The sequence below is a fragment of the Nyctereutes procyonoides genome, unplaced genomic scaffold (genome assembly GCF_905146905.1).
Source record: "Nyctereutes procyonoides isolate TBG_1078 unplaced genomic scaffold, NYPRO_anot_genome, whole genome shotgun sequence".
Classification (NCBI taxonomy): domain Eukaryota; kingdom Metazoa; phylum Chordata; class Mammalia; order Carnivora; family Canidae; genus Nyctereutes; species Nyctereutes procyonoides.
Window position 1 is genome coordinate 13851251 of NW_026575034.1, and position 25616 is coordinate 13876866.

The window sequence follows — 25616 nt, forward strand, 5'->3', positions numbered from 1 at the left end:
AAAAGAATTTAAAAATATATTTTGATTTGTTCTGAAAATGTCATTCTCTATCTTTCCTGAAAGTCTAGACGAAACTGTCTCCTACATTCTGAACAAAGACAATTTCAGCTGTTATATCTCTCTCTTAAACATGTCAAATATGGGATCTTAGAATCTGGAAGGAATATTTGGATGTTGAAAAATTGCTTCTGGCCAGCACACATTTTCCCTTTAATTGAGGACTGCAGACATACTCTTTTAACCCACTCTGCTGTGTATTTTCAGCTGGCCTCGCAGATGTTGAACCCTGAAACTTGGCATTCCTGTAATGTGAAGTCTACAACACTTAACAATGAAACGGTACCAGTGGATTTCGAGCCCTTTCTATTGATTTTCTTCAGCAACACTACTCAATCAAAAGGTAATTTTTACTTTGATTTGCCCTACTTCACAGAGAAAGGGATCCCTTGGCTCCATTACAGCTAAACACACTAAAGGAGTGTTAGACTCACATGACCTGCCTGGGTCATGTGACTGCAGATTCAGCCCTGGGCCCATGTGTGCCTGGCTCTGCAGAGTCCGGAAGCGATTTTCTCGACAGCGTGGGTCTAGGCCAAGATTACTTTCCAAAGAAACATCTACTCTACCCCCAGTCTTGCACAAAAGAATAAAATTCAGACCAGCCTGCAGATGTCTTTTATAGTCTTTCCTTACCCAAGAGAGACGAGATGTTGAAATAAATGAATGAAATATGCTTTTCGTGTCTGCAAAGCTACTTTGATCATTGATCCATTCTGTTGACCATCAAGCAGAAAGTTTCCTCGGGCCAAGAAAACCCTCTTGAGAACGCTCATCCCAAAGCCAAATAACAAAGCCTTTTGTTAGTTGGAGCATCCCATTATCTACCACTTCGGAGTGTTCCCCACCAAGCAGTGCTTCAGAGACCGCTGCAGAGGGTGAGGAGAAGTGCTTGTGGGAAGAAGCCCAAGCTTGGCATTCATCTTTCCAACCAAAGCAGCTTCCTCCCTCACTTGTCTTCCTGTTGTATTTATTGGTATATTTTTTCTTTTTTTTAAGATTTTATTTATTTATTCATGAGAGACACACAGAGAGAGAGGCAGAGACACAGGTAGAGAGAGAGAGAAGCAGGCTCCATGCAGGGAGCCCCATGTGAGACTCGATCCCGGGACTCCAGGATCATGCTCTGAGCTGAAGGCAGACACTTAACTGCTGAGCCACCCAGGCATCCCTATTGGTATATTTTCAACCAACAGTTGTGGTGGCCTCCTTAGTGGCCAGATGCTGGCCAGGGACACCATCAGGAACAAGTCAGATGGGGCTCCTTTCCATTCTCAAAGTAGACAGCTTAGCGGGGAAAAAGCACCAAACAGCTAAATCCGCAGCTAATCATTTAACAAGGCGGTGATTAAGTGCTGAATAGAGAAGTCCCCAGGATGTGGGAGACTATAACATAGGGGGGTCCCAACCCAGCCATGAAAGACTCTCCCCCAGAAAAGAAGGCTTAGACTGGAAAGAGTAGGAGCTTACTAGGGCAGGTGGGAGGGAGAAACAAGGAAGAGGACATCCTTTCAAGATCCTTGAGGTGGGAGGGTCATGGCTCACTGCAGCACTGACCAGTGGTTAAGTCAGGGAGGTAGTGTGAGATGGGGCTGTGCACAAGGCTACATCACCCTGAGTCTGCAGAGAGATGGCATTTTAAATCAAGCTTGATGAGATATCTTTGATAAGTGCATCTTGAGGAATGAGATAATCAGATTTGCTCTTTTAAAAAGAGCACTTCGAAGGGGAGGGGTGGTGCCTGGGTGGCTTAGTTGGTTAAGTGTCTGACTCTCAATTTTGGCTCAGGCCATGATCTCAGGGTTGTGAGACTAAGCCCCATGTTGGCTCTGTGCTGGGCATGGAGCTTGCTTAAGATTCTCTTTTTCTCTCTCCCTCTGCCCCTCTCTTCCTTCTAAAAAAAGGTAAATTAAAAAAATAATAATAAAAAGAGCCCTTGGGTCACACAGTAAAAATAAGTTGGTGTGTAGTTGCAGTGCAGAGTTCCAGGAAAATTAAGTTTTACTTCAATAAAATTCTCTTGGAGTGCCTGGGTAGCTCAGTTGGTTGGGCATCTGACTCCTGATCTCAGCTCAGGTCTTGATCTCAAGGTTATGAGTCCAAGCCCCACATCAGACTCTATGATGGGCATGGAGCCTACTTAAAACAAAGCAAAACAAAAAACAAAACAAAACAAAACTCTCTTGCTAAAGTGGTTTGAAACCTCCTGATCTTTAAGATAAAATACAAAATGACCATTATATTCAAGGCTGTTCATAAATTTTTTTCCAAATGCCCCTCTGGCTTCATTTGCCCCCATTTTAAGCCATGTCCCTGGGTTCCAAAGTCTGAGAAGTTTATTCCCCCATCTGAACACCTCTTCTACTCTACTAGGGCCTTGTTGGTGCTGTTTCCTCTCCCAGAATCTCCCCAAACTTGCCTTTGCTAGCATCTGTAACAATACTCTGAATTTTCTTCCTCCTGTTGTGAAAGAGAACAATGGAAAAGCCCATGATCAGGCTCAGAAAAATTAAATCACCCCAAATTTTCACAAGTATAATTGTAAAATATTGAGGGGGCAGAGATAGAAAACATGTATCTCCTATAAAATGTTTTCATTTCCTTCATGCCTTGTTTTATGAAGTCTTTGAAGGCTTACTCTCTCTCTTTTTGATAATAGTTGTAAGTTCTGAGTCCATCCTATGTGTTGGTCACTGTGCTAGGGAGGCCCTTTATGTACATTACCTTATATATCTTATGTTTTACATATATTACAGCTTCTCAAACTCCTTCCTCATCCAAAACCCTTGGGTTTGATGCATTGTTGAATTCAGAGTTTTCAGATATTAGAAAGTTAAGACGATAATATACCATTAACATCCCCGTAATCAAACCTATCAATATTCTGCAGCAAAATGTAAGAATATTCATAGTAAGATAGTAAATAACAACTTTAAATAGCTTCCTGTCAGTTTAGATCAACTTTAGCAAACTTGTCAGAATGCTCTTATTTTTAGAAGGATTAAGATGAGGGTTTGCAGCTGTTTTCCCCTTTACAGGTGATGATGGCCTAGAATGGGGGGCGGAGAGAGTGCCGGTAACTAACACGCCCAAGGTTTTGAGATTTCCCCTGTCTACCTACAAAGCTCATGGCCTGTCCTGTGCCCAGCGTGGTTATAAGGGATTAAAGATGATCACATGGGATCCCTGGGTGGCGCAGCGGTTTGGCGCCTGCCTTTGGCCCAGGGCGTGATCCTGGAGACCCGGGATCAAATCCCACATCGGGCTCCCGGTGCATGGAGCCTGCTTCTCCCTCTGCCTGTGTCTCTGCCTCTCTCTCTCTCTCTCTGTGTGACTATCATAAATAAAATAAAAATTAAAAAAAAATAAAGATGATCACATATAAAAAGTATAACTGGCCTGTGAGGTAAGTGTTATGAAATGTAACCTCAAGTTGATTTTCCTTGGATCCGTTTTAGCATCTCATGGAACCTACGATGAAGAACTGAGACTTTGGTGGGTCTCCCTGGAGCCTGGGTCATGATCATCTGAAGCTTGCCATGAAGACTGAGCATACATCTCCATGCTCATGCTTGGCCAAACCTCTGGATCATGCCCTCTGGATTTCAAACTCTATGCAGATCAAATGTGGGATACAAGGCTTGTTCTGATCTGACTTCATCTTAACGTAATCGCACCTGAGCACTCTGTCCAAACCATACCCTATATTTCCCATCCCAATCTCTGCCCCTGGGCTTCTGTCCATGGGACTCCTTCTGTCCTTTTCTGTGACTCCTCAACACACTTATGAGCATACCACACACACACACACACACACACACACACACACTTTTCAGTTACCCAGAATTCATACCCACTAAGATTGGTTTCTTGACTGGCTGCTGAGTTGGGTGCTCTTCATATGAGAGCCGCAGCCTCTTGGGTTTCTCCCACCATAGCACTTTAATAACCTGTACTGTAACTGCCTATTTACCTTTCTGTCTCCTGTGCTAGTTTATAAGCTTCTTGAGAACAGAAGCTGTATCTTACTTCTATTGATGTTGATGTTAGTATTGATGTAATACCAGGATTCAAGGAGAAGGAACAGAGTTTGGGGAAAAGAAGAGAATTTAAGATTGAGTGGTCTGTAGGACATGATGGTGGTCTATCTAGTGGGTAATTAGATATAGGGACCTGTAATTCAGGAGGGATGTGAGGGGTGGGGATCAGGGCCATGTGAGTCACTGGAGCAGAAGTAAGAGGTGAAGCTTTGGAAGCAGCTTATGTCACCCAGGGAAAGTGAACAGAGTAAGAAGAGAGTCAGGTTGAACCCAGAACTCTGGAGAAGATCAACATTCACCTACAGATATGCCACCAGAGGCCGAAGTTTGGTATGCTTGGTTGCAGAAGATGTTTCTTTTTATTCCTCATTTGGTCAACTCCTGAGAAAATTTATATTCCGAGAAAATGCATTTCATTTTGAGTCTGTTCCCATCAAAAGTATAAAACTCAGCTGAGATTTATAAATCATCTTATAGTTCAGAAAAATAATAGCTTTACAAGATGAGAAAGCTGTTAGTAAGAATTCCCTTAGCATTTCAAAATGACAAATTTCTCCCATTCTGTGTTGCAGTTTGGCAGCCCCGTTGCATAGCATTTATACACTGACACACTGAATGCTCTCTTATCATGAGAGGGCGAGTTAAGGAAATCTAAATTAAATTTCTCAGTATGTTAGCTTCTCAAACTTTGGAATATTGAGGTTCTAAACAACTTGCTAATCATTTTGAAAGTTTTCTTTTAAACTGAAAGAGGTGGAAACATTTCTAGAAATGCTATCCTGTATCTCTGAGGTGCTTGACCCCTTTCTGTCTGAAGGGTTTATTTATTCATTTGCTATCATTTTTCCTTGGGGAATTTTCCTGTTGGGATAAAGTTAGAGTTTGCGAAATTGTGGGTATGCTGTCTAGGGCTAGGCTGGGGACCCCTGCCCTCACCAAAAATGGACAGGGAGACATCAGCAACTAAAGGCCTTGGGAGAAATCAAGCCAGGAAAGGACTTAAGAATTCAAATTGGATCCTCAGCAGCAGGGTCACTGCTGTGTAGAGATAATTCATGTAAGGTCCTTACTACGTGTGTGTTGCATGAAGTCAATATTCACTATCTGGTAACCATTCTCCTCACTGTTGTTAAATCACCATCTCCTACAAAGTGCCTGGCACATAAAAATACTTAATAAACAGTAGCTATTATTATGATTAACACTGGGTCTGTCTCCTTGGCTTGTGGAGAGAGGAATGAGAGTCTACCTTGGTCAGCTGCTTCAGGCACAGATAATGGCCAAAATGAAGCTCAGGTTTGTGGTCTCTAGACTGATTTTGTCAACGCTTGTCCCAAGTCCAGTAAAGTCCCTGTTACTCAACATTTCTTGGGGTGCTTTAAAAACTTTGTCTCTGATCTCAGGGACAATTTTTCCTGGAAGTGGTCCAGTTAATAACCAGTAACACTTCCTCCTACCAATGAAAGAACAACTCTGGGAGCACCCAGAAATAAAACAGTAGAGTCACAGTGAATATCATCAGGAGCTGAGGCTACCTGCCTTATTTTACTTCACAAGGATGCCAAGTACTAATGTGACCGTCTTATGTCAAACAACAAATATTTACTGAGACTGGGTGCATTCCATGATTCAAATTCTTTCCATTTTTTTAAAATATGGCTTTAGGTGGATGTCGGAACACAACACTGTGTCCAGGAGTTAACAGGCACCCTGATAGCCCATCAAAATGACCCATGGGAGAAGAAAAAGTGAAAGCTTATCTGCAGGGCTCTGTCTACAACACGCATGAGAACTCCCTGGCTGCCCAACAGTAAATTCATAACCTGTGTTTGAGGTCACAAAGCTAGAGACTCAGAGACTGGTATAGTCATCTGCCATTACTGCAAAGAAGCAATGCTAGTAATGCTGTGAGATTATTCCTGCTTAATTATCAATCATTCATAAAACATTTACCGAGGGCTTGTTTTATATCAGACACTTTGCTAGGAGCTAAAAATTCAAAGATGAATAAGAGACAGTGCCTTCCAGTAAGGAGATCCTAGTCCAGTGGGAGAAAGAGAGACAGAAAAAGGAAACAGAAAATCAATGTTGAGCGAGATGATGGAAGAGCCATGGGACGCAGAAGAGCAGTGACTAACTTGGCCTTGGCAAAGCTCCAACAGGAGGCAATGGTGGCAGCACTGAAAGTTTGAATTAAGATAGGTGAGTGGAAGTAGAGAGTCTGAGACACACGTTGTAGGAAAATTTATCAGGATTGGGTAACTTATAGGACCTAGGGCAGAAAGAGGAGGTTGAGTATAAGAATTTCATTTGTTTTTTGTTTATTTAACAATGAAACACCCAAGTCCTTAATAAATGTTAACTCATTTTATCATCCCAACAACCTCATGAAGTAGGCACTACCATTATCCCTGTTTTACAGATGAAACAACTGTCAGAGGGTGGTAGGTGAAAGGACAGCCCATATAGAAACCCTGGAGCCTAGAGGGAGGGATGGTGGTGCCAAGCACTGAAACAAAAGGCAGAAGGGGCATGGAGAAACTTTTTTTTTTTAATTTTTGGAATTTGTATTGCGATCATTGCAAATCCACATCTAGTTTTAAGAAAAAATACAGAGAAATTGTACACTTTGTCTAATTTTCCTCAGTGGTAACATTATGTAAAAGTTCAGTCTGTATAATGTTACAGTGAGGATACCGACATCGGTACCATCCATCAGGCTTCAGTCTGGTAACAAAACGGTACATAATAGGGTTAGATGAAGCCTAGATGATGCCATCCTAAAGAAGGTGTGCCTATGACAAGCTGCCACACTCTAAGAAAGAACTTCCTCAAATGACTCTCGGAACACATGGTATGTTAGAAACCCAAGTGGAGAGTCATCTACAGGAGATATGGTGATTCAGGAGTAGCAGGCCACTTCTGGCTGGGATGAGGTGGGGATAGAGCTGGAGTTGGAGGCATTATTGGTAGGAATGAGGTCCATCAGAATAACTTCTTGGGAAGATGCTACAGAAGCCGAGTCTGTAACCAGGGACAGGCACTTTGCAGCACCTACAGCTGCAGACCAGAAAGAGCCCCTTGGCAGGTCCACTAAACATGGTCCTTTCATACCTAAACCGGGTTTCCAGCTCTGCACAGTGCTGCATGTACACACAGCTTATGTCATGACCAGAATCTGGCTGAGAGGCCGGTTCAGTTCCTAACAAGACTACAATCCATTCCCAACCGTGTATGACGACCATCGGATTTCTCAAGCTCTTGGTTCACTTCATTGAACATAACTATGTCTATAATTTTCACAAAAACTAGAGAAAAAGTATTTTTAAACACTCAGTTTGTTTCTTCTCAGAACGACCCCATGACCTTGCAGATAACGAGTTTATCATGGTTCCATTTTTCTCTTATTATTGTCCAATTTCAGACCTAATCTTTATCATACAGCTTGTTAACACTATTATGCCAGCACTTTACATTTTACCTTCCCAAAATCCAATGGGAAATTAAGACTGAGGAATTGATTTTCATAAGAGAGATGTGAGAAGAAAAGAATAAAACTGGATTATGCTTTAAAAGAGCTAATTTAGATACGAGAGGCATTCAAACCAGACAGGCATTCATTTACCTGTGTTTTGTTTATCAGAGTCGGTGCCACAGAGCTGTGTGAGGAAGTAGAGGTGCAAAGATGAATAAGGCCTACGTGATATCAAATAGTCAACAGCCTGATGAGAGAGAGACATACTTAGTCTGCGGAATCAGAATCCCGCAAAACAAGTCCTGGCGTCCACCTAGCACCCATGCCTTCCGTCTTCCATGATTTCATAACCCCGATTTTTGGGGCGTGGTACCAGACAAGCCAGTCATGATTGTCCTGTTCTCACTGTCCCAGTCTTCCTTGCATCTGGGGAATGGGCGCACATGCCCCCACGTGGCCTCAGTATCAGAAGGGGAGATTTGCAGGATGGAGGGGAGACGGTTTGAGAAAGTTTTGCTCTCCAGGTGAAAAAAAATTAATGACCTAGTTGCCTGTCCCGGTATTGTTTTGTTTTGTTTTTTTCTAGCCATGACTATAAACACAACATGTGAAACAAAGCAGCCATTCTGTGACCATGAGGAAAAAAACAAGAAAAAAAGCAGAGACACTGGCCCTGACATGGTTTCATTACTGAAACAATATAAGCAGTTACCTACCTCTGGCCTTTCTGTTACATAAAAAAAAAAAAAAAAAGAAAAAAAAAGAAACCCAAAAACCAATCCTCTATTTATTGAAGTTTTCATTAGTCAAGTTTCCTATGAGTGCTGCTTTCCAAAGCATGCCTAACTGATAGAAAGAGGTTTGCATGAACAAACCATTGTGGGAGCACAGGAGAGGGTAGTTCAAAAGGTGAGGGGGAGCCCATTCTGGTGACCCTCTATACAGGGCCAGGAGATGGCACTGGGGAGCCACTGGGGGACTCTGGGATGGAGGCAGGGATGCCTTGATCAGAAGAGTCTTGGAGTAAGATGCTCCAATTTGGTGGTTGGGGGACCATTCTGCCTTTGCTGGGACTTCCGATGGGATGCCAGGACAGGCACCTGTTCACGTTGGCTAGGAAGACAGCAGGCAGGCGGTACTATCCAGTGTGAAGAGCGACTTGGCTGTAAGGGAAGCAGGGTGGGTGGGAGTTTGACAGAACACACAGGAGAATGAAATCCTTTTTCCCCACCTCTGGAGGAGGCTTTCACATGCCTGTAAGCTGTGGCTGAGGAAACAGTGGGAACCCTTAGGGGAATCTGTTAGATCACTGGCTGGAAATTTGTCATCTGTTGGAAAAATCTTAAATAAACTCACATGGACAAAATAAATAGACTGCAGGATGTATTCCCAGTTGTAGGAGCTCTGACAGGTGGGCGATTCTGGGTAGCGAACAGGACCATTTCTTATTCCCTAGAATTGTCTTAAACTAAACTATCAATTGTTTTTTCAATGTCTTTTGACCCTTCACAGATTCCTCTCTCTGGCTTAATGGATTCATGGCATTTCTTAACCTTGCAAAGAGAAATATGTCTAATTGTTGAGCCTGGGGTGAAGGTACTATCTCATGATACACCTTTAGGCCAAAAATCTTTTTCTTGTAAAATTACAATAGCCTGGGGTTTGATGTTCCTGAAAATTTCTTTCTTATTTCCGCCCCCCCCCATCAGCCTTAGCATGCTATTCAGCATTTCACATGATTACCGGGACTCGGGGTGTCACCAGTCAAGGGACAACTGACAGTTGCTGCTGACTCTAAGATTCTGCTGGAAAACGTCTCATACAGTCAAGCTGCTGTTCAGTGCCTGCCTCACTCATGTTTCCCTCCAACTTCTTCACATCCATAAATCTGCAGCAGACTATGAGCCCCTCTAGCACTGGGGCCGTGTGTCCTCTTCATCACTACATGCCTGGAAAGTAGCAGAGGATCGGACCGAGGCTTTTTGAACGTGGGGTTCTCAGTCTGGGCATCTGCAGACAGGTTTCAGGATGATGAGATTTTGTGTGATGTGCACGAGTGCATATGTCTGGTGAAGACCTCACTGTTTCCCTCTGCTTCTCAAAGTGGGCCCTGACCTTGAAAAGCCTCAGAACCACTATTAGGTCTGAAATGAAGGATAGCAGATATGTGAAATCGTGTGACTGTCATTCCATTTAATAAAATCTCCAACTAAGATATATGCCCTTTTTCTTTTTTTTTTTTTTTCCTAAGGATGAGGGTTAAATTTTTATTCCAAGCACCTAAAGCTTCAACTGCTCTTTCTCCAGACTATGCTCTGATCTGGAATAGAACCTGTCTTGGCTGGAAAACAAGAAACAGAAGAGCAGCATTGCTCCTGAGGCTCCCGGTGTTCCTCGTGGTCCCTGCTGCTCTGCACAGGGCACGACCTTCCCAGCCTCTCCGCTCGCTCGAGGAACTGCTGCCAACATCGCAAACACTCTCCCACCTGGCTCATCCAAGTCATTACCTTTCCAGCCGGTCCTGCTCCACCGTGGCCTCCCCTTCCTGTGGGTACCTGCAAGCCACCGCTGGCAGCACGGTTCTCCCAAATGTAAAGAAACAGTTCAGGAGACAGAGCAAGGTCTTCACGCATAGGCCACCTGCCATCCTTTCTGATCCTCCGAGAGCCTCCCTGTCACACCGGGTTTTCTGCTGTGGAGATGGGAGCTTCTTGTATAGCAGCAGATCTCTATGTTACAGGATTCTCCTTCCTCCTCTAGGCTGGGCTAGGGACTGTGGGGGTGGGGGTGAGGGTGGTGGGGGTGGTGGTGATTATGGCTCTTAGCTAGGGATTCATGGCCCACGAGTGGGTTTCAGAAGATTCCCGAGTCCCTGAAAAGACTCTTTGCCAACTTGTAAGTACGTGCATTGTTTGGGGGAGAGATTCTATAAGAAGCACTGCTCTAAATTTCAGAGTCATGGTTTTCATGCCTGTCAATCCCCACCCAAGTCCCACCTCCCTCCCTGCCCGAGGAAGGACACACAGGGAGGAATAACTGAAGGGCTCCCCGTATAATTACTGCAGTAACCTCCTGATGTGTCTCCTCTCCTTGTCAACCCATCCAATTCACCTGCACTCGGCCAGGGGATTAACTGTCACCCCCACACACTATCACTTCCTCTCGCAGACTATTAGGCAAAGGGGCACCATGGTCCTAATTATGTCATCCCCCACCTCCGCCCTGTCCCGCTCCACCCCAGCACAGAGTCTGGCACATAGCAGTTCCTCTCTAGACAGAGGCGCCTCTCTCACTTAGAGATCAGAGTCCAAACTCTGTGGCTAAATATCCACAATCTTGAACACCAGGATGCAAGCTGCCTTCACGGTCTGAGTCACACCACCTCCCCCCACCCTGTCCCCCTGACGCTTTCAAACTACCCTATTTCAGCCCTGCCTTTTCACTGGCTGCAGAACGTGTGGCACCCAACCCCTCCTGGCTTTTGCCCATGCTACTTGATAAACCAAGAATGCACTCCCACCCCCACTCATCTGTCACCATCTCACCGCTGCCTCAGAGTCTCATTGACCAGGACTGTCAGAAGCAACCTCCTCCGGGTTTCTAGAACACCATTGATCTTTCTCGTTCATTTGGCATTTGGACACTGGACACTCGATGTTTGCTTAAACTTTAATGTCTTGTATTACAATTTAGTTTATTGTGTGTTTGTGTTTTGTACTTCTGGCTGAAATCTGAGTTTTTTCAGGGATGGGACCTTTTTGTACACTCTGGCCCCTCTAGCACTGAGCGTAGCGCCTTTTGCGCAAAAAGCACTGAAGGTGTGTCGATGTGTAATGTTTTCATATACTGACTTTCCCCGTTAAGTCAACTCTTTTATATTCAACACATAGTGTCGAGTGTCTACCATATGTCCACGATCTGGCAAGAAGCATAAAGTCCTTTGTATCAGCAGTGCCACCCGGAGTGCTGGTGAACAGCAAACAGTGACTGGTCTGAGTCACGAAACATTTCCCACTGCATAAAGGCTAGTTAAGTCTGCTTTGCTTTGTTCAAGCCAGGCAGTTTGGCTGGTGGCAGCCATTGTTCTCAAAAGGAACCATTCGGGTTGAATTCAAAATCCCTTCACAATGTTGGGAATCAGCAGGATGATGGTCCGTCTGCCAGGAAGAAGTTAAACCAGGGACAGAGCTTTCTTTATGGAAAAAACCATTGCACTATGCATTCCACTTTGCTCATCCTTTGAGCTGACTTTTCAAAAAAAAAGCACCCATAGGCCTTACGTTTTTGACTCACTCCAGATTTGTCCCATGTGTCTTCTTTTCAACATCTGCAGCCCTCTTGTAGCATCTGACCTCATTCTTATGTCATATGAGCTCATTAGCGGTATGCCATGGTCACATTGGACTCCCACAGAGCTCTACAGCAACAACGTGAGAACACATGTAAGCCACACAATCTGAGCATGATCTGTCCTGTTTTCTACCTTTTTTCATGGAGAATACTTTCAGAGAGAAGTTAAAAACAGAAGTGAGAGAGGGAGGGAGGGAGGAAGGGAGAGAGGAAGGGAAGGAGGAGAAAGGAAAGAGAGAAAGCAAGACAAAGCAAGCAAGCCAAGAGCTCTATTTTCCTGAAAAATAATGTGAAAGAGAATAATGCGATCTCATTTTAATGCAGAGAAGAATGCAAGTGAAAATTCTTTTTAAAAAATATACGGTCAGTTAAAAAAACTTGCATTAACTCTTGACATGAGGGACTTAAGAGTGAGCTTCTTATCCATGTTAAAAACAAGATACTGCAAATCTTTTCTTTCCTCAAGTAGGCAAGGAATAAATTAAAATGCAACAAATCAATAAAAATATCTATCATAAAAGTGAAAGTGTAACCACATTTACATGTTGTGTATCTTGGAGAGAGGAGGAAGTTAAGCTCGAGAGCATGTGTCCCTGGGAAATGCTAGAACCCTCACAGAGCAAGAAAAGAAGTCATAGAGGAGATGGAGAGGAAGAGAGCGAGGGAGGGGAAGGCTTCAATTTTCCCATCTCCATAAGGGAACAAGAGTAAACCCAGATGGTCGCCACCTTCAGAGGGCAGCACAACAGACATCCTCGAAGCTGGACCCTCACACTGTGGTGAACCCACAGGTCAAACTTCTTCCAGGGTCTGTGCCCTGGTCGTGACTTCATTTTGTGTTTGCAAGTGGATGAGTTTGTGCCATCAGATTGGGATGCACATTTCCCTATTTTTCTTGATGGCTCCCTGCCAATGATGTTTCTGATACAAAGATACAGTTCAAGAAAATGAACTCGCAGAATCCTTATCCTAGAAGGGTATTTGGTAATGATCTTCCAGCTAATGACACTTTGCACTGTATTTAATCCCACTGCACCCAAATGCATCGATGTGCATAGTGTTTCTTTGGATTGATGCAGCTGGTCCTGAAAAATCTGGAATTCAACTTCCTGCTGACCTGGATTCTTGTCTGTTCAAGCGGTCTCAGAGATGACCAGCCATCCCTCACAGCCAGAGGTTTAATGCCACTGACTGGCCCACTTTTGGAAGACATTGTACCAGACTGTTAGTAGAAAAAGCTACTAAATCCTGGCTTTCCATGTGTCTAGTACCCTCCCAAGGAAGGCCAACCCAGTTCTTTGATTAATAAATTGTTATGATTTGTGTAATGTATTTTGGGAAACCCACCGAACTTCAACTGACTGGGAATCAATACACGAATGAAAGGCAACCAGGAAAAAAAAAAAAAAAAAAAAGAAAGGCAACCAGAGATGGGTTGGACATGAGGGAAGCTGGCAACTTCTGAGCTGCTTTCCTGCTAACTCTGCCGGGTAGGAGTTCTGCATACTGAATGGTGCAAACTGGCCTCCTCCAATTGTCTTTTTTGGGGAAAAAAAAAAGACAAATTAAGAGAGGATGGGTCACTTACACAGGCAATGGACAATTGTTCAGAGCGCTTTTCTGCTCCTTTTTGGAGCCTGTGGCATCATCCCACTGTGACTCAGTACAATAGTAGCTGATGTGATGTGACTTGCCATGCTGTCCCATGCACCTATGTGTGGGTGTAATAAGTTTCCAGCACTGAAGACCAGCTGTGCATGAGAAATACTACACATAAGCCAGTAGTTAGCAGCATTTCTATTTGGATCCCGTTGGGCTCTTTTGGTTGTTGTTGTCAGGGCTTATCAGCATAAAAATGAAGTTGTTTTGACTTACCACTGTCTCTCTGCTATCAGAAAACTGTTATTAGGAAAATTGCATTAATTAGCAACAGCTGAGGGGAGGACCAGCTATTTCGGAGCCGCAGCTGCAAGTCTCTTACAATCTGACTGTTGCCTAAATTTTAACAATTAACAGAATAAATAGTCTCTGAATGTATTTAATCACGTTAATTTTGTTTTCCTCTGTTTATATGACTGTTTAGGAAGGGTAGTTAATCTGCATTAAATACTCTGATACCATTATCATCTTTAAATCATATCCTCAGCTATACAATTCCTCTATGATTTACTGGAAGTGAGGTTTAATGATAATTTTTTTAACTTTGGGTGGGAAAATGAATAATTAATTAAAATATACCCTAACGTTTGGCATATTTGCCAAAATATTTGATTAAACGAAAAATATTGTTATTATTACTTTTTAAGTAGGCTCCATAACAAGAATGGAGCCCAATGTGGGGCATGAACTTAAGACCCTGCGATCAAGACCTGAGCTGAGATAGACGTTTAACAGACTGAACCATCCAGGCACAGCTAAAAATCTTATTTTATGGCCATGTCGGGTAACAGAATTGGAAGGATGGATGGATGGATGGACAGAAGGAAGGAAAGATAAATGGAAAGAATGACAAATAGGAAAACAGACAGATATATAATTACATACAGAAGCACTGGGATTTAAACCTTTAATCTCAATTAGTTCATTACTTTTCTTTATAATTACCATGAAATCAGAATGGTATAGACATGATAGAAATACCTTTCTAGTCAGATTTGATACTGGATCTACCTCTTCAGTGTGTAGTAGATGATTTACAGCTCATATTTCAGTTTGCTGCTCTATAAACTTGGGTTAATATTCACTCTATGGGTGCCAGCTGGGTGGCTCAGTCAGTTAAGCGTCTGCCTTCAGCTCAGGTCATGATCCTGGGGTCCTGGGATCCAGCTGCATGGGGCTCCCAGCGTGGCAGGAGCTCCCAGCATAGCTTCCCCCTCTCCTTCTGCCCCCCTACCCTCACTTGTGCTCTCTCTCTCAAATAAATAAGTAAATAAATAAGATCTTTTAAAAAATATATCCACTCCATGGGGGCCCTTGTGAGCATTAATGAACTAAACTAGTATGAAAAGCCCCTAGGCCGAATCTTCCTTTCTTCTTTCAACTTTAAACCTCATGTTGTTATTTCACTTATGTATTTATGCCTTTTCTACCCAACTAAAGAGTTAATTTAAAAGTTAAACTGAATAAATTGTAAAGATCTAAATGGCTTTATTAATTGATTCACAAAACAGGCATAATCCCATCTACCAAGTAAAGGAGAGCTCCAAAAGGCTACAGAAAGACAAAGATTTTTAAGGGCAGGATGAGGAAGTAAAACAAAACAAAACAAAACAAAACAAAAAAAAAAGACTTTCAGGTGAGGTTACCTTCATTTGGGGATAACAGGGTTTTAGTAGGTGAATTATCTTTCTTTCTTGAGGGATAAAAAGGGCCCATGGAACTGATTACCTTATTGTTGCTGACCAGAAAACTCCTGAGTGACTAGTTAGAAGTTACACTCCTTAGGAGCACCTGGGTGGCACTCAGAGGGTTGAGCATCCGACTCTCGATTTCAGCTCAGGTCATGGGATTGAGCCCCATGTCAGGCTCTGTATTGGGTGTGGAGATTCTCTATTTCCCTATCCCTCTGCACCCCCCTCCCAAAATAGTAAAATAAAATTAAAAGTTATAGTCCCTGGGGGCTGAAACTGTAGTTAGGCTAGGTATTAAGTCTGGGTTTACTGACTTGAAGCCTTAATCTAAGTGACACCTTTTGGGGCCTATGGTTTTCTTTTTAACATCAGCCTAGGCTACTCATTAAAATCACTTGGAGGAGTTTCTAAAAAGTGTTGACACCCTGATTCCATCCCAGACCACGGGGATCAGAATTTCCAGAGCTGGGGCCAGAACACTGGTGAGTTTAAAAAGCTGCTCAGGTGATTCTAATGTACAGCCAAGATTGAAAATCAGTGGCATGGATGGCCGTGTTTCATTTTCCCAGAAAAGAAGGAGGTACTAGTATTATAACAGATGAAAAGAGCCGAGGCACCTAGGGACCAAGTATCCTTTTTTTTTTTTTTTTGAAGACTCTCATGTTTATTCTTAAAAACAAACAAACATTGTGCATCAAACCTTTGATTTCTTCAACATAACTGGTTTTCCACCAACATCTTTCAGAAAAAAATTACAATCCAGCAATATTTGCCTTCTTTCCTTAAACTTTGTATCCTTGCTCCATATCATCTCTTTGCTGTCCCAGTTTGAGAACTAGCTGAGATGGGGGTCCAGAAGGATGTTAAGCAGGAAATTGGTGCAGTGCAAGAAAATGGATGATTTCAAAGTCTAAGATCAGCCCCATGGGAGACAGAGGGCACACAGTGAGGCAGGCCAGGAGGGACCAAGTATCTTGATCAAGTCTACGTAACTCAGTGAGCCAGGATTAGGAACCCAATGAGGTTGACTCCACAAACCAGAACTTTCTTCTCCCAACTCCCATGCAGTAAGGAAACCCTGAGCTAAAACTACCGGCAAAGAGAGAGTCTATATAGGTGTCCCCCGTACTATACAGTGACTTTGATCATCATAAAAGAGAAGATGCAAAGCACAGCAAATCGTTTCTGTTTTAAAAGTGGAGACCAGGTTTCTGTCTTGACTGGTACACTCAGGGTCTGGATGATCCAGTTCAAATCACAGTACCTCTCTGAGCCTTAATTTCCTGTGATGACTATGATGCCGAGTTTTAAGAGTAGTGGGAAGGTGGTCTATAAACTGTAGACTACGTAAAAAATGCAAAGGGGCACTTCCCACGCCTTAGCTCCTTATCTCCATTTTATAAGGAGGAGAACAGGCTCAGACCTGATAGAGCCAGGACTCAAACCTTGACCTGACTGACCCCAGAGCCCATCTGCAAGGGGCAAACTCTCTAAGGCCACTTTGCAATCAGTCAAGAACCACCTAGAAAAACGTGATTAGCAATTGAATCTTGTGGTGATGGCCTGAAAGCTGTGGAAATTAGGCTTTCTGTAAAAAGCTGTTTTAGAAATAGCCAGGACAGCGGCTGCTGGGGAAGCTGGCTCTTCCCTCCCACACTCCCCCTGCCCCCAGGCGGTGACTCTGCCACTTCCTGGCTTTGTTCCAGGGGCTAAAGTGAAAATGGAAATACCGGCAGGCTTGTTCCAAATGCCAGGTTCTCAGATAAAGATTCATGTGCCAGGCCTTCAGCCTTGTTCTCTCTTCTTCCCTCCCCATACCTAGCACAAGGCTGGCACATAGTAAATGCTCACTAAATGTCTACCAAGATGAGTAACTGAGTCCAGGGTGGAAAAAGACCCACTGACCTCCCCACTTCCTGCTGAGGCCAAGTGCCACCTGCAGCACCACACACCAAGGGGCCTTATTTAGAGTTTCCATTCTGAACTGCTCACCTTGATCCAGCTTTGGTGCCCTGTTCCTCCCCTCGTGACTGCCTTTCCCACTGAGAGCCTTTTGGACCTGATCCTCAGCCTTCTTCTGAGATTTGAACCTTTGTTTCTTCCCTCTGCTATGAGTTGCGCTGGGTCTGGGGCCACCCTGGAGACAGCCATCACCCCGTCCGGCCCAGGCTCCAGGCTTCCCAGGGCCCATGGCAGGTCTCCCACAACTGCTGACAGTACAGGCTGGAAGGGCAGTGATCGGGATGAGAGGGGAGTGACCCAAGTGGGTAAGATGACTGCAGTTCCCAAGCATCTGCTCCTTTTGCCCCTACAGTTAGAGAACTAGATATAAGAGGCAATCCTTGGGACCCTGGGTGGCTCAGTGGTTGGGCGTCTGCCTTTGGCTCAGGTTGTGATCCTGATCAGGTCCTGGGATCGAGTCCCACATTGGGCTTCCCACAGGGAGTCTGCTTCTCTCTCTGCCTATGTGTCTGCCTCTATGTGTGTCTCTCACAAATGAATAAATAAAACCTTTAAAAAAAAAAGGCAATCCTTTTTATAAAAGACCAGTAATCCTAGTGAGAACTCAGCCTCATGAACAATCTATTCAGACACTGTGGCAGAGCAAAAGCTTGGGCTGTGGAATTGGGTTGTGTGGGGTTCAAATCTCAGCTCTCCTGCTTACCATGTTGGATTTGTGCCTCAGTTTCCTCTCTGTAAAATGGAGCAATACTGCCTTCATCATTAGAAGATATGTTAGCACATATTTCATTTATTATTTTTTTCTGTCATTAAAAAATTAGAGCAACACTCAACTAAATGCTCCAAGGAGGGATGTTTCAGTGAAAGAAAGCATAGAGAAGAGAAGTAAAGGGAAAAAAAAAAGTCACATTTATGGGGCACCACCTCCGCCTCAACTGCATTCTTTCTTGCTCCACCATCTGGATCCACATGCAAGTTCTTAAATGTCCCTTGCTTTCTCCGAGCTAAGGACAGTCCCACACTGTCTCTTCTCTCTCATTCCTCTTTTGTTTATCAGTTCCCGAGCTGTGTTCTCTGGACCTCTGCCCCACCCCAGACCAGGCTGGGTGCCCACCCACCCCAGGCCTGCACTCTTCCCAGCGTGGCCCCTTCTGTACCATGCAGTTGCTGCCCATGGACTGGCCTGTTCCTGCCACTGTGTTCCCGAGAGGCTGTGCCCTGCTCATCCCTGCATCCTTGGTGTTGGGCATGGTGCCTGGTACAGACCTATAGCACCGCGGGATGGAATCAAGGAACAGGTGAACTTAGCCCAGCGATCAAGCCTGGTGACTCCTTGCCTATATTCTTTCTTTTTAAGATTTTTTTTATTTATTGAAGGGAGAGAGGGAGGAGGAGGGAGGAGCAGAGAGCCTGATGTGGGGCTCCATCCCAGGATCCTGACCTAAACTAAAGGCAGATGCTTAGCCGCCTGAGCCACCCAAGCACCGCCTTGCCTATATTCTTGATTGAGCGCAGCATGCTCTCATCCACATCTTAGCCCAACTTTCTGAGAGGAGGAACCGGGAAGAAAAGGGAAAAATCTAGAAGGGAAGATACAAATGCAGCTCTTCTCTTTTCCCTTCTACCCCACCACCCCTTGCCTTTGCACTGGGCCTGTTTAATTCAAACCTACTTTGACCTTAAAGAAAACTTATAAGAACAGCACAAAGAACATGTCTCCCTCCTTCCCGCCCTCACCCCGGCCAAGCATCTGTGACTGAATAATGTCCAATCTCCTTAAGTACTTTCTTGTGTATTTTCTGCAAACAAGAATCTTCTCCTGTGTAACCACACACCGCCACCAGACACAGGAAATTAACATTAATACATCCAATCCTCAAACCCTATTCAAGTTTTGACTTAAATTATCCCTTTACTGCCAAAAGATCTAGTTTAGAATCGCAGCATGCACTTAGATTTTATGTCTAGAACAGTTCCTCAGTCTTTCCTTGACTTTTATGACTTTGAAACTTTTGAAGATTACATGTCAGGTAATTCTATAAAATGATTGAGCTTGTCTGATGCTTCCTCAGGATCAGGTTCAGGTTACGCGTCTTTAGCGGGAATATCATAGAAGTGACGCCGTGTTCTTTGAATTGCATTCTATCAGGTGGCTCATGATTTAAATTTAGATTTGTCCCATCCCTGGTGTCTGCTGGACTTCTCTCCTTTAATGTTCCTGTTTTGCTCTTTGCAGTTATTAAGCATTTTGAGGGCAGAGACCTTGAGATGATAGAAACACCCTGTTCCTTATCAAAGTTTCCAAATTAATTTGTTTATTCATTCATTAAGTGGCAGATGTATTGACTTATATCAGCCCCCAGATCTCCATTTTATTTCATGGGTTGGAATCCGCTCCTCTTACAACTTGGGGGGAACTTACGGCCCATGTCTATTTGTACTTGGTCGTCTTCTTGTCTTGAAGTTAGATTTTAGTTTTTATTTTCCCTGGTCTTGAGGTTTTGAAATTTAACATGACTGTTTTGTTTTATGTTGTTCTTAGCACCACTTCATATTCTGTGTGGGAATTGGCAAGGAGCAAACAAGCAAAAGACATGGCAAGACTGAAATGTAATAGTGCTTAAAGCTTTCAACCAGGTGTCAGAACGTTCAGCTTTTGTCCTAAATGCTAGAAACTGGAATTCACCTCCAGGGATGAACTACTACCTTTGTTTTAGAAATATGTATGTGAGTTCTTCATTTTATGGCAAACATAAAGCAATAATTACAAAAACAACACCAAGAGCCGTGTAGCCATTTATAGAGCTTATTCTATACCGATGCTGTCCTAAACACTTTCATCCTCACATCAATCCTACAAGGCAGGTACTATTATTATCTGCATTTTACAGGGGAGCTCTCTGAGGCACTGGGAGTTTAAAATGACTTGGCTAATGTCATTAGCTAAGTGGTGGAGCCAGAATTCAATTTCAGGTCACCTGACCTGTGGCTCCACCTTCGTATCTGTAATGCTGAACAAACTAGTCCAGAGAGGAGATGGGTCTGGAATTTGGGGCATCTGGGATTTGTGCAAGGGCATTCCTTTCGGGGGAGGGGAGGGAGTAAACTGGCAACTGAGGGTAGGTGGAGAGTCTGATGCTCCCCAAGCATGAGGAGCAGGGAAGCCACCTCCCCCGCCCCTGCCAAGGATGAGCTTGTGCTTCTGGGCCCTAGGAGCAGCCAAAATCTAGAAGCCAGGTATAGTTTCTCTGTGCTACACTTCCCTCCTGGCATTCCCAAGCTTTCAGCGACAGTCTTATTCATCACTGTTGCTCGGCCTTAGGTGTCATATGGAGTATTAAGTGATGGGGCTTCAAGTATGAAGCAAAGCTGGGGAGAAATTGCCTGAGGAATGGACCACAGTCCAGCCCTAGGTAGATGGCTGGGGTGGTAAGCACCAGCCAGGGATTTCTGATACATGTACTAATTCCCTAAAGATTCCCATAAATCTTGGGTGTTCACCCTGGAAGAAGCCTGGTGTCTCTGTAGTTAAGGGAGAGTTAGTTACTGATCAATACGCTTCAAATAATACTTTCTATTTAAAAAAAAAATGTGCCCCCCTTCCACTTGGAGGAGTGAGACTGGCCCTGGGAGCCCACACCTTGATTCTGTTTAGAGTGTCCTGTTATTTCTAGCACTAGATGGATGAGGCTGTGGATCATTCTTCTTTCAAACCACAACTTGAGAGCTGGGATCCAGGACATCTGCCAAATTTTAACTTGGGGTGGGTTCTTCTTTAGCATAGCACATGTCACAGTTGTTGACTGAGGAAGGAGGCAAGGTGTCTTCCATCTCAGCATACAAAGAAACGAGTACGGAGATATGCAGTAAGTTATTGCGTATAGGGTCCCCACTATGGGGGCATCGTCAAAGAGGTACTGAGGGCCATGGCATGAATACACGTTGGGTACAAGGTAAGAGCCACTGAAAACCAAACACGCAAAAGCAAAGGTAGAGAAATGAGATCCGGGAAGTAGGTTTACCTAGCAACACAGCTGGTGTGAAGGAAGATTCTTCCAAGCAACGTGGACTGGAACAGCGGGGCCTGTTCAAGTACGTTCTGACTCATCAGATTCCTACGTGGAGCCACAGATGTGTTTAATTTTGTACATTGAGACCAACTTGCACACTGTGAGCATGCACGAGCCCAGCTGCCTGAGCCACATAAGCATGGTAGATAGAAGAGAGTGAGTGGGAGACCCTGGCTGCCATTCCCAGGGCTGTTTGCTCTTGCTGGTTTCCTGATTCCATGGCCACAAGACAAGACTCGGCCCTGCGGTCTTCATCTGGGGTTGGGGCCCAGTCACCCATCGCTCACCACTCCCCAATTTTTTCTGCACTCTTGAAGGCTTTTCTGGGTAGCTGGGACTTTGTTCAGAGTCTGAGTGTAATTATCACAAAACAGCCTCTGACCTCAGGGGAAAGAAAGAAAAGAAAGGACCTCGGACCACGTAGGAGATGATAGCTAACCACTCCTGCACCGAAAACTGCAATTAGAGCGAGTCTGAGGTCATCGTTCATCATGCCGATTTAGGTTTTGAAAGGAAACCAAACGACGAATATAATGATTATTTCTGTTTCTGCTTCCCTCTCTTTTTCTCCTAAAAAATTGGCAATAGCACTAAAGTCAAATTAAACATCTGTTTGAAAAATAAGCTGGAGTGCTGATGACAGCTGCCCTGGACTTACAAATGCACCACAGCTGTCAAACTCTAAATTAACAAGATTTTCATTTATGAATAGCATACAACTAAGATATAATGGAGCTTTTTCTCCTATTTCCCTCACTTCCAGGGGCTGTTCAATGTGAAATCTTAGGGAGATGCCCAAAGAAAAATGGAGCTGAAATGGGCCTGTAATAATCAGTCACGGAAGGAGTGGGGGACAGTCTTTCTTCTTATGTAATCTCATTTCTTCACTGGCTTTATGTTGAGGGTTGTCTGTGGCAAGTAGGCTTGCAGGGAGGTTAACAAACTGGGGACAAGTCTCTGATTAGTAGTTGAAAGTGAATGCGGATGGAGCTGTGGGCCTCTGTGGAGGAACGTCTCCTACGGCATTGAAGACTCTTGCTTGGGGCGCCTGGGTGGCTCAGTGGTTGAGCATCTGCCTTTGGCCCAGGGCGTGATCCCGGAGTCCCGGGATCGAGTCCCACATCAGGATCCTTGTATGGAGCCTGCTTCTCCCTCTGCCTGTGCCTCTGCCTCTCTCTATCTCTGTCTCTCATGAATAAATAAATAAAATCTTAAAAAAAAAAAAAAGAAGAAGACTCTTACTTTATCATTCAGCATCACCTGCATCTCTGGAGGGCTTCAGCCCCCCTTCCAGCCGCAGTCACGAATGCCCAGGTATATATGACTTCATTATGCTGCATTCCCATGCTGGGTGCAAATGATCTAATCAAGCCATTTTGGTGACAGGGTAAAAGACGCTAACCTGTTTCACACTTACTCCATGACCCCGAAAGACCAAGTAGACGTGGAACCAATTCTTGGTCCTTCTCTTTGTCCTTGAGTCATCACTGTCCTTCTCTGGGATGGGGCAACACATCGATTGTGTGTACTTCTTGGTTTAAAAAAATTTAGAGATTCAGTATATGCAGGTGTGATACCATCAGGTACTTTTGCACTGTTGCCCAAACGTTCCTAGTTTTAGCCTTTATTTCATATCAAAAATGCCACAGGGATAAACAATAAATAAATAAATAAATAAATAAATAAATAAATAAATAAATAAATGGAATATTACTCAGATGTATAAAGGAATGAGTACCAATACTTGCTACAGTGTGGATCAACCTCAGAAACACTATGCTTAATGAAAAAAGCCAGATGTGAAAGGCCACTTAGCATAGGATTCCATTTATCTGAAAGATCAGTAGGTAAATCCACAGAGACAGAATGCAGATTGGTGGTCGCCAGGGCTGTGGGCAGGAGAGAGGGGAGAAACTGTTTAATGGGTGAGGGGTTTTACTCCGGAGCAACGGAAATGTTTCGGGACTAGACAGAGGTGGTGCTGGCACAACACTGAATGTACTAAACGCGACTGGACTGATGCCTTTAAAATGGGCCATTTCACGTTACGTGAATTTTACCTTAACTTTTAAAAAATGTCCACAAGGTCAAAACATCATGTGTTGATCCCACCGTGACCAGCGCAGGGAACGTATTGGCAGCTCCTGCTCCACCAGCGGGGAGGACTGGAAGCTGTCTTGCTGCACGGCCCGGGCCCTGGTGCCCAATGGGCGGGCTGTGTGCTGTCGCCCCGGCCCTCGCCACGCTGGCGTGGGCTAACAGCAGGGCTTCTGTGTTCCATCTGAGCTTTGGGCTACTGCCGTGCGGGAGCTCCCTTGCAGCCTGCACTTCCTATTTAATGCTTGCCAGTGTCTCCTCCTGGGGGCTGGGATCCTGCACCTGGGACTCCAGCTGCTGAATGAAACTGCTGCCATTGGCCTGCTCTCCTGGAACCGTGCCACTGCTGGCCCTGCAGGAGCTCCTGGCATCTGGATTCCACCAATTAGATGGTAGGTCTCGGGGCATCTAAATCTTCCTAAACCAAGCACATGTTGCCCTTTTAGCCATGGGCAGCTGAGTGCTGTCCCAGAACCAGCCACTTCAACAGGCTCAGGGGTTCCCAGCTCCTTTTTTTGTCCTCTCCTTGCTTCCTCCCTTGGTTGACACTGCTGACGTCCTGGCCAGCCACATGGGAGAGCCACCTGGTCTTAGAACCAAGATGCTGTGGTTCTTCTCAATACCTAATGACAGAAAAATCGTGGGGGAAGCTGCATCCCAGATCCTCCTAACACTCCCAGCTTCCTCTAAATCATACACAGTCATCTCATTGGGCTTCCCCTGTTACTTCCTTCTAAGATAAAAAGGTTTGGTGAGGTCTATGAAGTTACAAAGTATTATGAAGGTTCGGGAATTCCTCCTCATACCCATCCTCTCTTCCCACCAATAAGCCTTTCTCTTGCCAGGTGCAGGGATTGTTTCCATTTTACAAATGGCAATTAGTTTCCTCCCTTGGGAAATAACATCATTCCACCCCCCTACCACACACACCCCCAACAGAGAGTCCCCAACCAACTGAGGCAGAAGGCAAAGGGGGAGGTGGAGGTCGGTCAAGCTCAGTCATGGTACTTCAGTGGTGTTTAGTTAGTAACAAAGGCTTTGGCATCAGGTGGATATGGGTTTAAGACCCAGCTTCATCACCTTGCTGCTTTATTACCCTGAATAGAAACTCTCTAAACCTTATAGGGAACACCCTACGGAGAAAATAGAGAAGACTCTAGAGGCTTTTATGGGAATTAAGTGAGATAAGGCATGTGGTATAACTAGCACAGTGTTTGTTGAGGCACATGAGCCACTGACATGGTCAGGCACATTACTGATGCATCAGGCACCTCTATACCCCTGGCTCTACATATCCTCCCAAGCCAACTCTGACCTCAACCACTAGGACAGCAGTGACCAGCTCTACCCTACTGTGATTGCATGACGCACACTTCATCTGCATGTTGCTCTCTTGCTTCCTATCCCCAGACTTCGCTGATCCACAGTATGGGTTCAGAATCTGATGAATGCTCAAATGTGTGTAACTCGGAAGTACACAGGGAGTTAATGCTTGTGAGGCCAACCCTGATCAATGGAGGATGAAAGCCAATGGATAATGGCTTCCCCTCTATACTTAGGTACACTGTTCTGAGACCTGGGTCATAAGGTTTTTCAAAAGATCCCAGTGGGGATCAAACACCAGTTGCCTACAGTGATGGCCAAGTTAACACTTTGAACCATGCCTTCCTTACCACCACCCCCCCGCCTTGAGGTCACTTTCCAAATAAACCACTTGAACACAACCCTTTGTCTCAGCTGGGCTTTTCTGCGGACCTGGAATAGGAGTCAGCAGTTACTAAGTTTGTAGCACTGGGGTATGTGTGAGAACAGGGGTCAGTACACACTTTCTGTAAAGTGCCAGAGAAAAAATATTTTACTGTTGCAGCCTCTCAATTATGTTACTATAGCATGAAAGCAGCCCTCAACAATACATACATGAATGAAGGTGGCTGCATTCCAAAAATTTTTATTCACAAAATCAGGCAGTGGGCTGGATTTGGCCTCCCAGCTGTGATTTGCCAAGTCCTGCACTAGGGCCAGGAAGAGGGATAAAATTGATCCTCTCCATGGGGCTCAGTCTCAGACCTAGACATGGGACTGGAAAGAACAAGTCGTGAAGGGCCTTGGACACCATGCTAACTTTACTTTTTGGCAATGGGTGACACTGAATAAGTTCTCAGATCTTGTAGCAGCTGCCGCTAGGAATAGGTTATGAAGTTTGGCAAGAAATGTG

The 25616-nt window shown here is 44.5% G+C and overlaps 1 protein-coding gene across 4 annotated transcripts in view; it reads right to left on the reverse strand.

Moving 5' to 3' along the window:
* The window catches only part of SPON1 (spondin 1), a 251437-nt gene that overhangs the window by 145283 nt on the left and 80538 nt on the right, over positions 1 to 25616 (reverse strand). The window lies entirely within an intron of this gene.